The following is a 13,425-nucleotide window of genomic DNA, read 5'->3' as shown; positions in this document are numbered from 1 at the left end:
CCTAGTGTCTGAACATAACTTGCAACTGTTTGACTGAATGATTCCTCTTCTTTGAAGTTTATCTTGGGTTAGGAGCTTTGAACATAACTTGCAACTGTTTGACTGAATGATTCCTCTTCTTTGAAGTTTATCTTGGGTTAGGAGCTTGTCTAGATTTGCTAACCACAAAATAAAATTATGCTTGGGGTAATTCCAGCTCTCCCAAACTGTATCATGCCATTGAGCTTTGGTGTTAACAGGAGATAAGGCATTATACAGACCTGAAACAAGAATTTTGGAGTTCCTGTTACAGGAGCTGATCACTGTCTTCAAGTTTCCAATCCCACCACAGGCTAAAATTGCTTTGTTTCTGATTTTTAGCAATTGTTTCCATAGCCATGAATCTCCAGTCTTGCTTTCCACATGCCAGATATCTCCATTTTTGATGTAGTTGCCATGAACCCATTTAATCCACATTGTTTCCTTGTTTTCATGAATACACCATAATGTCCGCAAAGCTGCAGCCATATTCCACAAAATAGCTGAAAATATACCCAAACCTCCATAGATTTTACCAGTGCATACCTTGTCCCAAGCCACCAAAGGAGGTCTAAGAACCTGTTCTGATCTTCCCCACAGAAAATTTCTGCAAAGCTCATCAAATTTTTTCAACACTTTTACTGGTAGGATATAGCATGAAATCCAAAATACTTGAATGCCTAGGATGACACTCTTAATAATTTGCAGTCTACCAGCAAAAGAGAGCTTTCTGTTTTTCCACCAGTTTTGAAATTGATTTGAGACTTTATTTAGAAGAGGAGAACAATCAACATACGATAACTTCTTGCATATAAGTGGAACTCCCAAGTATCTGATTGGTAGATTACCCTCAGGGAACCCCATAAAACTTTGAATAGAAGCCTTTACTGATTCCGCTACACCACCATAAAAAATCTGACATTTGCTGTGATTTGCTTCAAGGCCAGATACAGCACTGAAGTTTGATAAGCATTTATGCAGGCATTGAATAGAACTCAAATCCCCTCTACTGAACAATAACAAGTCGTCAGAAAAAAATCAAATGAGAGATTTTTAATTTCCCACATTTTGGATGGAACTTGTAAGATTTATCATGCTTCAGATTTTCAAGACTCCTAGAAAGATATTCCATGCCGAGGATAAACAAGTAGGGGGATAGGGGATCACCTTGCCTTAAGCCCCTTTCACCTTTGAAAAATCCATGAAGTGTGCCATTGAGAGAAATAGAGTATTTTGGAGAAGTAATGCACGCCGTGATCCGTGATACCATCTTCTTAGGAAAGCCAGGACCAGTTAGCATATCCTCCAAGAAATTCCAATTGATTGTATCAAATGCTTTCTCTATGTCAATATTTAACATAATCCTAGGAGAAATATTCTTTCTTCCATAGTTTTTGACAAGTTCATGAGCTAACAATATGTTATTTGAGATTTGCCTTCCTTTTACAAAAGCACATTGAGCTTCATTTACGAGACTACCCAGTATCTGCTTGATTCTGTTTGCAAGAATCTTAGAAATAAACTTGTAGATGCAATTACAACATGAAATTGGCCTGAAATCAGAGGGAGATTTAGGACAATTTACCTTTGGTATTAGAGTTATAGAAGTGGTATTAATTGCACCCAGAAGCTTGCCAGTCTTGAAGAAATCTTCTATTACAGTAGAAACATCATCACCAATTATATGCCAGGTTGACTTGTAAAAAGAAGCGCTGAAGCCATCAGGACCTGGACTTTTATTGTCAGACAAAGAAAATACAGCATTTCTTATCTCTTCTTTAGAAACAGGAGCAGCTAAAGTTCTAGCTTGATCATCATTCAGACAGTAACCATTCTTGATGATTTTAATATCAGGTTTTGGAGAAGCAACTGCAGTACCCATGAGATTCCTGAAAAAAGATGTAAGCTCACTGGCAATACTCTCACCATCAGTAATCCTATCACCAGAGCTGTTATAAAGAACCATAATTCTATTATGATGTCTGCTTGATTTGATAACTGAGTGAAAATAGCTTGTAGACCTATCCCCCTGCAGGCTCCAAGCAATTTTAGCTTTTTGTTGGAGAAAAGACAGTTCACAAGCCAAGAGTCTGTTATATGAGGCTATACTGCACTTTTCTTGGCTAATAAGGACTGAGTTTAGAGGCTCATCTTGTAATTTTCTTTGAATTTCCTCCACCTCCAACCTAGCTTTATTCACTTGATCACTGATATTATAAAAGTGCTTCTGATTGAGTTCCTTCAAAGCACCTCTCAAAAGTTTAAGCTTTGAGTTAACAGTGAACATTTTCTACCCTTCAATATGAGTTTGCCAAACTGCAGCTACAATAGGAAGGAAATTTGGATGTTTAGTCCACATCTTAAAGAACTTAAATGGCTTTTTTCCTTGAACTTCATCATCGTATATAGTAACAAGTCCTGGAGAATGATCTGAGAAACTTGGGAGTAAATACTCAACTAGACTGGAATTATAACTCTGAATCCAATAATCATTCACTAAGGATCTATCCAATCTGCTCCAAACTCTTGTGGCAGTATCTTGTTTGTTATTCCAAGTGTAAAAACAACCCAAAGTCTTTAAGATGAGAGAGTATGCAATCCTCTGTGAAAGTTCTGAAGTCCAAAATATCAGAATCATTCAGCAAAGCTCCCCCTAGTTTCTCTTCATTACTCAGCAAAGCATTGAAATCATCACTGAGGAGCCAAGGAGAGTTTCCTATAGTTTGATAAACCTGAAATAGGTCTGACCAAAGCTCTTTTCTCATCTCCATATGGTTGAAACCATAAATTGAAGATATGCAACTATTAAACCTTCCATCAGTAGAAATAACTCTGCATGTGATATGTTGTCCTGAATAGCAGGTAATATGTACATTAAAAATGTTTGGATCCCACAGCAACAAAATTCTAGCAGATCCTGATCTGTTTGCATTTGAGAAATAACTCCAGTTGACTGCAATTTTTTTTAACTATTACAGGCAGTTTGTCTTCTTTGATTTTTGTTTCCAGTAGAGCAACAAAAGATAGATGATATTGATGAATGTACTGCTTTACTAGATGTTGTTTAGGGATTTTATTTAAACCCCTAACATTCCAAAAGGAAAGATTCATTTATTCATTCCCCCTCTGTCTAAGGTAGAGGGGTCCAGAACACAAGTTAAATTCACCAGAGGAGAAAAAGAATTTGTTGGAAATGATTTATCCTTACTTTTACTTCCATGTATTTGAATCCAAGGTCTTTGAATAGGTTCCTTTCCTTTATTTTTCCCAGGGACAGGAGTCTGGACCTGCACAACATGCACATCACTGTGATTTGAGGAAGATTTATGCACCAAGCCAATATTTGAAATATCCTGAACTAAATCAGATATCTTATCATTTCCAAAGTTTCCAGAGCTCAAATTTCCTGTTACAAGGTTACCAGGTGTATTTTTAACCCCAGAGTTTCCTTGCACCAAGTCAATATTGGAATTTTCCTGAACTGAATCAGATTCCTTATCATTTCCAATGTTCTGAGTTCAAATTTCCTGTAACAGGGTTACCAGGTTGAGATACTGCATCTTTTTGTTTTGGAATCCATCTCTGTTTAGTAGGATGTTTTTTACAGAATTTTGTATCATGTCCAACATTGTTACAGTACTCACACCATCTTGGTTTCAATTCATATATCACTTTTTGAGTATATTGCAACCCATCAGGTCCTTGTATAGAGATAAAATCTGGTAGAGTGGAAGGCAAATTTACTTCAATTAAGACCCTAACATATGCCAATCTTTGTCTATTCGCAGTGAGTTTATCCGTGGCAATGGGGCGACCAATAACACTAGCAATCTTACTTATCCCTTTAGCATTCCAAAGATTTAATCTCAGGGCTGGGAATTGAATCCACATTGGATAACGACATACATCTAACTTTTCAAAACCTTCTGCAACAGACCAAGGTTTCAACAGGATAGGTCTTGATCCAAAAAACCAAGGACCATTTAAAAGAATATCATTCATTTCCTCCTTGCTTTTGAATTTGAATAAGAACACACCAGCTTTGAGGAGACATATTTCAGGTAATGCCAAAGGAGCCCAGACCCTCTGAACAAAGCTTTCCATAGCTTTAAATTTAACATTAAGACCCATCACTTGACCCACAAGCGAAAATTCCCAAATAGAAGCTCCCTCCAACCATTCTTCTTCATTAAAGGTAACAACATCATTTGAATTTGATGGAATGAAGCTCAAATCAAGACCACTGCCCAATTTCCTGTTGTCTGAAAAGAAACTCACCCAGCTTCTGGTATTTTGTGTAGGAACATGAACATTTTCATTTACTCCCTTAGATCTATCAGAATCAGCACTTTTAACATGTACCTGATTACCAACAGTAATTAATGGAACAGTGTTTTTGTCTAGATTTAGATTAGAAACCGATGGTATAACATTGTTAACATCAGACGATTTTGGATCTAGATCCAGAGGATTAGAAATATCTGAAGCAATCTCCAGATCCAAATCATCAGCCCAAGATACTTTTGCTGAACTAGCTGCTCCATTCAAAGAGAAAGGGGACATACTAAGATTACGCACCTGAACACCAGTCTTCTGAGCAACACTCTCAGAATCACAAGATTTAAGGATTTCTGCCATCGTCTTCCTCATCTTCTCTCCCTTAGGGCCAGTGGAACCCATTAAACTAGAGGAGCTCTCAACATCATCTTCATCAGATCTAATATTAGAATGCTCAGCAGGAGAAAGCAAACTGGAGTTTGAAGCTCGCAGACCAATGCTAAATATTTTCTTTCCACTATTCTTCTTCTTCCTTACCATGAGATCTCGGCAGTGGTGCAAGTTAGCAAAGCAAAAATCGCCCGCTAACTTACGCCATCAGAGCTGCCCCTTAGGAATAATATATTAGGAGGGAGGTGATTGAGAGAATAAAGAAATATGCTAAAAATATGTCTAGCATATTCCTAATAATATGAAACATGTATTTAATTCTTATTAGTTTAAATATAAGAGACCAACATACCTCTAGAATTGATATTTGGTTTTTCTCAGAATTAATTTCGACATGGTATACAAAGCCATACGATACCTAGACCCAATCCCTCACCACCAAACTCCTCCGGCCCTCTGCCTTCCTACCTTCCTTCTTTCTATTACTATTTACTATTGAACAGTAAGAGCTGGACTTACTATTCATGGTGAAAGCTGGATTTAATGTCTACGGTTTTTATTGCCTGAAAACTATTTTTCGAGATCAATACATGTGTAATGTTCACTATGAATAGTGTTGTTGATCTTGTGCGCTTTGCTTTTGATGGACTTGTCAATGATCAAGATTAGTATTGGTAGCAATAGTTGTCCCCTATACATATGTTCTCTTTATCACCTTTGCCTCTTGCATGTCTTCTAGAAACCTTGACCAAAGAAAGAAAAAGGAAATGGACAAAAAGAGGAAAGAAAAAAAGGAAAGGAAAAGTAGAGGAGGAAAAAGAAAAGAAAAGAAAAAGAGGAATTGTCCACCTGGGGTGCAGTTGGAGGCCCCCAAAAACTCCTTGACACCATGTTCAGAGAGCTCCCTTTTCCTCCCTCTGCCTGACTTGACGACCCCGGTGCTCGCCCAACTGCTAACAATGTTAAACAGTATTTGAGGAAGATATCGGACGGGCACTATTTAGCGGCCGTGAAGGTCCTCATGTCCTCGGGAGTTGCACCAGACACTCGGGGTGTCTCCGTTGGTGGGGTTTGGTAATGAAGAGTTCAAGGTTGGGCATGCAGCGGATAGAGCGGCAGAGGCCAAGGTGGGCAAACATGATCAAGCTTGCAAGGACAACCACCACAGCTTCATCCCGTTCGCTTTCGACACGTTTGGTTTCCTTGCAGCTGATGCGGTGGAGTTCCTCAGGAGGGTTCAGAAATTCGCGAATAAGAATGTGGCGGCAGCAGGGTCCGCTGAGTATGTGTTTTGTAGGTTAGGTTTTACAATTCAGAAAGGATTAGCGGCGCAACTTGTTGCCCGCTTGTCATCATCACATGTGTAATATTTTTATATTATTAAAATTTTAGAATTAGAAAAAGAGGGAAAAAAAGGATTTTGATTGAATTGGGATTTGGTTTGGAATTTCCTTCATGGGGTTGGAGTTGGATTTCAAAGTGATTTATTTTACTTTGATCTTTGAAGTTGAACTTAGACTTTGTTATGTACTGGTTGGCTTGTTTGAGGATGGAGGAGAGGTGTTTGACATTTGATTGGTTTGAAAGGATGGTAGGGTGGTGCTATGTTGACATATTTTGAGATTGGTGCAAAACAACATTGTTTTTGTTGGTTTGCATACTAGATTTTGAAAATGGGCTAGAAGGTGATTGTTTCGTTGGTTTGATTTGGAGTTTAGTTCACTGAAGATTATTCTCTCGGCTTTATTTGTTTGGTGAATCCCTAAAGAGGCATCATTTATTTAGCAGATCCCAAAAAAAGATTACTAGTTTGTTTGATCTATGAGAGGATCATTTATTTGGTGGATCCATAAGAAGGATTATTTGTTTGTGAGATTTCTGAGGTGATCATTTGTTTGGTGGATCCCTAGTGAGGATCATGTGGATCCTAGAGATGATCATTTATTGTTTGGATTCTGGAGGGGAGCTTTTGTTGGGTAGAACCTGAGAAAGGACTAATTGATTTGAATTCAATTGGAATACATGAAGATCAAGACTATTGCAAAGAGGTCACAAGCAAAATAGTTTGAGTTTTTGAGCTTTTTTACAGATTAGAGTGTGCACTTTATTTGTAATAAGCCGGATATGTATGATATACATGCTTTAGCTAGAGAGCAAATGTTAAGGAGTATATTATGGATCGTTATATTACTAATATGTGGTTGAGAGATATTAGGGATATAATTGAGAGAATAAAGGAGTATACTAAAAATATATTTAGCATATTCCTAATAATATGTAACATGCGTTTAATTGTTATTAGTATAAATATAAGATATCAACAAAGATCTAGAACTGAGTCTCTGGTTTCCCTCAGAATTAAACATGTAGCTAAAATTGTGGTTATTTTAGTTATTTTCATTTATAACATTTAACATTGTTTATTACTACCAACAAACATGTAGCCAGTTTTGTGTTTATTTTAGTTATTTTCATTTATAATACTATTTAAGCACAACTTTACCAGAAAACCTTAACTGCTATTGAAAGCATTTTTTTCCATTATGATTACCCAATTGTTATTTTTAATAGCTTATATAAGTTGGTTTTATAAGCGACTTATATAAAGCAATTTATTATAATCTTGAGAAATAACAAACTGGCCCTTAATGACTTTGGGTGTCATATTTAGAAACATGAATTTAGGGTTCTGATATAAAATTAACAAATATTTCGGGTTCTAGCATAATGAAAACTTTTCTTTAAAACAGGTGGAATTAGGCAGTGGGTGGTATAGGGAATTAATTAGTTTTCTTGAACTATTCTTCCACTGATTCGTCACCTTCAACCATTACATGAATTGTACTCCATAATGGAAATGATTAAGCATATAGTACACTGCTGTAGGCCTCAGCGCTCAGTGAAATTCTCTTTTTGTTATTAGAATACTTCACCGAGAAAAAGCGGAGAATGCTGTTTTTTTTCCCTCCCTACATATATAGCCGATTAAATGAACTCTAATGTGTCATGCACTTACTAAATATTTTAAACATAATTCATGGGGCAAAGAAAAGGATCAAGATGATCAAAGGTGGCGTGCATCAATAGCCATGTCTTAAAAGGAAGTTCATCGTCGTGTGGCCTAGTTGTGATATAAGTTTACAAATGCATGAACAAATTACTGTCAACTTTTGACCTCTGTTATAAACTTCTACCTCTCATTTGCAAACATAAACTTGTGGATTGTTATTTTGACAAATGGGGAGACCGATTGGCTTTGCAGGTAATTGCGGTGGTCAAATGTAGCTAGGAAAAAGAAGTTGAAGAGAAATTCCACATACGGAGCAATTCAGGTCAATTCCTTTAATTGTTAATTAATCCAGTAAAGATAATATGTATATAATGTATTCGCGTATGAAATAATTGGTCAAATCCGTATCAGAATATACAGGTTCCTTATGCAACAGCTAACACTTTAGAGGGAGCGCCCCAGGCTTGAATTGATCGACTCCATGTCATCAAAATACGCTGATAAATTGGAAACAAAATTGAACTTGTTTTCTAGTCTAAGTTGATTGTAACTTCATTACTAAAAATAAAGTAAAAGCCGGTTATTTCTGGATTTTGGCCAAAACTGGGTGATGCTGACAGATAGGATTCTAGGAATCTATCAAGCTGATTGGCTCCGTCTAGTCGTGATAGACGATTTTCATATATAATATGTCAGAATATATGATTGTTTCTTGTTGTGCGGGTTAATAATGTGTACATATCTGCATTTAGTTCGTGGTAGGTCCCCTCCTCCATGAATTTATTCAGTATGCGTCTTACATCATCAAAATCCACATCAAAATATATATACAGGTTCCTTACGCAACAGCTAACAGCTTTAGAGGGAGCCCCAGGTTCGAGTTTTGCTGTAAACGAAAATAAAAATGACAGTTTGGGATGAAAATAGAGACACTATCTAATATCAGTGTCACAAATTAAGTATCCTATGACATGAATCTTTTCGGTTTAATTATGAAGAAAAAGCTTCCATGTTCTCAATGTAGCCTAATCTTAAAGAGTCATGTGAGATTGTGGTAATGAAATAGTAATGATTATATATTGCTAAGAAATTAAATATTTCTTTATTATCTTTATCTCTAAACCCTTAATCCAAAAATTGCAAGGGAGAAGTAGTTGCTCCTACTTTTCAAACAAAATATCGCGATAGGGAACTTCCTTTTCATGATATTATGATCCTAGATTTACGGTTTCACTAAACAAGTACGAATATTTCATGTCTGAAAACATATAGCCCTTGATGCAGAGCAGAAACAAAACCTCAGAATCCATCAAGAGACTCTTCGAACATGTAGGGTTAACAACTTAAGATTATTTGCATAAATAGAAAATATAACCAACTCTTAATAGGAAGGAATTTACTGTTGGGAGCGAGGGACGCCCACATCACCGCAGAAGGGATATCACCCGAATAGAAAACAACCAACACAAGCAAATAACGTAATCACAGATAAAACAATAAGTAAAAGGGGACGAGACAACAGATTTACGTGGTTCAACAAACTTGCCTACATCCACGGGAGCCGCACAAATAATTTTTTCTTTAACTATAAGAAATTACAAAGCTTGCAAAAGAGAAGATCTCAAACTTGAGATCTCTCACAACAAAACTTGTTACTGTAGCAAATAGCTACAGGAACTTGTGCAATTTTTCTTGACCGAAAAAATTACTTCTCAAAATGCCTTTGAGAACCACCGCCACAGAGAATTTTCTCCTCTCTATAAAATCGTGAGATGAGCTGCTCAGATTTCTCGTGAACATGGTTTCCCTTTTATAGGAAAATCCTAGGGCGAGCTCTAGCTGGTTCCAGCTGGCTTCCACCACAAGAGAGCTCCCCCTTGCCTCTCCAAGCCCGCAGGCGAGATCCATCCTCGCCTCTCCAAGCCCGCAAGCGAGATCCACGCACGCAAGCGAGCTTCCTCGCCTGTCCACCCTTGATCTTCAGGCGAGGTCTCCATCTTCAAGCGAGGTCTGACTCCAGTAACAGGTAAGCTCTCCACTCCTCCTACAGGCGAGCTCCTCCTCCTCCTGTAGGCGAGCTTCCTCGCCTGTCCATGTTTATTTTTCTTCAATTCTCCACATCGTACATCATTTGATAAACCTTAAATTTTGGACGAACACCAGAAGAATACCGCGAACGCCAACCAGGTCAAAACCAGGTCAAAACCAGGCCAAACCAGCTGCACCATTATACCATGGCTGTCTACATACCCTCTGACCGGGATCAAGCTAATCGTAGTTCTGCATATTGCCCTCTTGGCCAGATCAACACAGGCTGATATTAAATAAGTCTAAGCAATGCTAAAACTTGCTACCTGTCACCACCTTAGTCAACATATCTGCTGGGTTTTCATTTGTGTGCACCTTCATGAGAGAAATATCACCTTCCTCTATGACATCCCGCACAAAATGATACCTAACATCAATATGCTTGGTACGAGCATGATGAACTTGATTCTTAGCCAAATGAATCACACTTTGACTATTGTACCACAAATTCACGCTATCCTGCTCAACCCCCAAATCATCTAGAAGATCCCACAACCATAATACTTACTTCACTCCCTTTGCCATGGCCATGTACTTAGCCTCTGTAGTAGAAAATGTCACTATAGTCTATAACATCGATCGCCAATTAACCGGAACACCATGTATTTTGAATACATAATCAGTAGTAGATCGTCGTCTGTCTAAATCGCCCGCATAATCTGAGTTCACAAAATAATCAATCTGACATGTATCTCCATTAAAACACAGACCTGTATCAGCGATACCCTTCAAGTACCTCAGGACCCATTTCACTACTTCCTAATGTGTCTTTCCCAGATTCGCCATGAACCTACTAACAATACTGACCGCCTATGAAATATCTGGACGTGTACATACCATTGCATACATCAAACTGCTAACTGCATTAGCATAAGGAACACGCTTCATGTGTGCTTTCTCTTCCGCTATAATGGAAGATTGTTTACCTGAGAGCATGAAGTGTGGAGCCAATGGAGTCACCACCGACTTAGCACTTTACATCACAAACCTTACGATAACATGCTCGATATAGCCTTTCTGACTCAAAAAGAATCGCTGATTTGCTTGCTCTCTTCTAATCTCCATTCCTAGTATTTTCTTAGCAGCATCCATGTCCTTCATCTCAAACTCTTTACCAAGTTAAGATTTCACTATATCTATCTCCACCTTACTTCTCTAAGCAATAAATATGTCATCCACGTACAAAAAAATAAATAGATATAATCACCTCTACGAAGCTTCCGAATATAGACACAGTAGTCATAATTGTTTCTGGAGAACCAATGCTTTAGCATAAAGGAGTCAAATCGCTTGTACCACTGCCGAGGAGATTGTTTCAATCCATAAAGTGATTTCCTCATGCGACATACATGATTCTCCTTATCCTCAATATTGTAACCCTCAGGTTGATCCATATAGATTTCCTTCTCCAAGTCTTCATGCAAGAAGACCGTTTTAACATCGAATTGTTCGAGCTCAAGATCACTATGAGTAACAATACTCAATATCACCCGAATAGAAGTGTGTTTCACTATCGAAAAAGAGATCTCATTGTAATCCACACCCTCTCTTTGTGCAAACCCCTTAGCCACTAGTCTAGCCTTGTACCTTGTATTATCGAGCTCTGAAGGATCCTCCTTTCTCTTGTACACCCATTTACTACGAATAGCTTTCTTCCCTATGGGCAATGGAACTACCTCTCATGTTTAGTTCTTCCGGAGAAATTCCATCTCTTCCTCCATTGTAGTCAACTAACCCTCACTATCTCTGTCTCGAATAGCTTCTTTAAAGGTGACCGACTCATCATCCTCTACCGAGAGTGTGTACTCAACTAAATTTACCTGCCTATAGTGCTTCAGAGGTTGATCTGACCCCAGCTTATGAACCTGCTTGTATGCTCGCCTTGGCTTAGTGGAAGCCAAACTATCTTCGAGTTGTTGTTGTTGTAATACCTATACATTTTCTTGCTGAACCTCCTCCTGTTCAAGCTCATCATCTTCACGATCCTCCTCTTGAACATGATTAAAACCTGGTTGGTCTTTAGGTTCTATTTCGAATACCTGGGACTTTGAAGTCCCAGCAGTCTTAACACCATCGTTCTTGGATGCTCTGGCAATTATGGATTTCTTATCAAAGGTAACATATCTGCTAACCATGAACTTTGAATCTTCTGTACACAAAAGACAATAACCTTTTACGCCCTTTGCATACCCCAACAATATTGCCTTCTTGGCCCTCGCGTCAAGCTTTCCTTCGTTGACGTGATAGTAGGCGGTACATCCAAAAATCCTAAGCCTATCATAATCTGCATGTTCTCCTGACCATATCCGATAGGATACATCACCATCTAATATTGAATGTGGAGAACGATTCACTATATAACAAGATGTAGCAATCGCTTCTGTCCACTATTCTTTGCCTAAACCAGCATATGATCGCATACTTATTGTTTTTTCCTACAATGTACGTGTTAATGCTCATGAATAAACAGTCGATGGGGTTGCAGAGTTGCTGAATCATCGAGATGTTGAATCGTCGAGAGGGGGCCGCTTTTCTTCTTCGACTTTATGCCTAGTTCTCAGAGCTCGGAGTGGGCGGATCACCGACACATACAAGAATCATGGGAGTACGGGGCTTGTTTCCTCCGTGGTACCTCCGACGGTTAAGTCAGCTATCGGACTTGGGTGTGGTAATAAAACTATGTGTTCTTATGCTATGTGCATTGGAGATGATGATCTCTCAGATTTAGATCCATAGGAAAGTTTAGATTACAAACCTGCCCACACAAGAATCGTGAGAGTACGTGGCTTGTTTCCCCCGTGGTACCTCCGACGGTCCAGTCAGCTGGTGGCCTTGAGTGGGGTTTTTAGGGAAGAACGATGTGTTCTAATATGTGTCTAGGGAGTATTTTGGTAGTAAGAAAATCCAACCCCCTTTATAGAGGATGCCAAGAGAAGAATATACATTTAGTGAGGAGGCGGTTCTTGATGATGGCGAGGGGTGAGCTGGAGGCTGAGTCACCCTCTGCCCGATACGTGTCGGTCGGTGTGTGATGGGAGGTCACTTCAATGACATGGGGAATCAGCAGCCGTTGAGGCTTGTCAGCGGGTGACGTGAAGTCACTTTTGTGTTATGGGGACCCAGCAATTGTCGGGGCCTGTCGGTGAGTGACGTGGAGTCGTAATGATGATCATAAAAGGTCAAACAATGTTGAGAAATAATGTCCGGAGTCACCCTTAGGGGAAGTGTCGGCTGATCGCTGAGTAGCAATCTTTTGCTCGACTGAGTCCGCCTTACGAGCCGTCTTTAAGGAATGGAGCCTACTCGACTGAGGGAGTACTGTTCGCGGGATAGTATATTTGTTGAGAATAGGGGATACCCCGTAACAATATGTTTGCCATATTTAAAATTTAATATTAAATCTTTGGTCATCAAAATTAACCTCAAATCCATTAATTTAAAGATTAATAACTATTGTGATCATATGATCAATATATATTAAAACATTTCAGTATAAATCCAGATATTTTATTACATATCCATATTTGTAACTATTTTATATGGAGAGTATGTGTGCACATATATATATATATATATTGTTGATAATAGTGTATTGTAGTGGGTTTTAGTCCCACATTGCTTGGGAGAACAAACCTCACACT

This window comes from Asparagus officinalis, chromosome 5 (assembly GCF_001876935.1).
Source record: "Asparagus officinalis chromosome 5, Aspof.V1, whole genome shotgun sequence".
Classification (NCBI taxonomy): Eukaryota; Viridiplantae; Streptophyta; class Magnoliopsida; order Asparagales; family Asparagaceae; genus Asparagus; species Asparagus officinalis.
Note: the sequence above shows the minus strand (reverse complement) of the source record.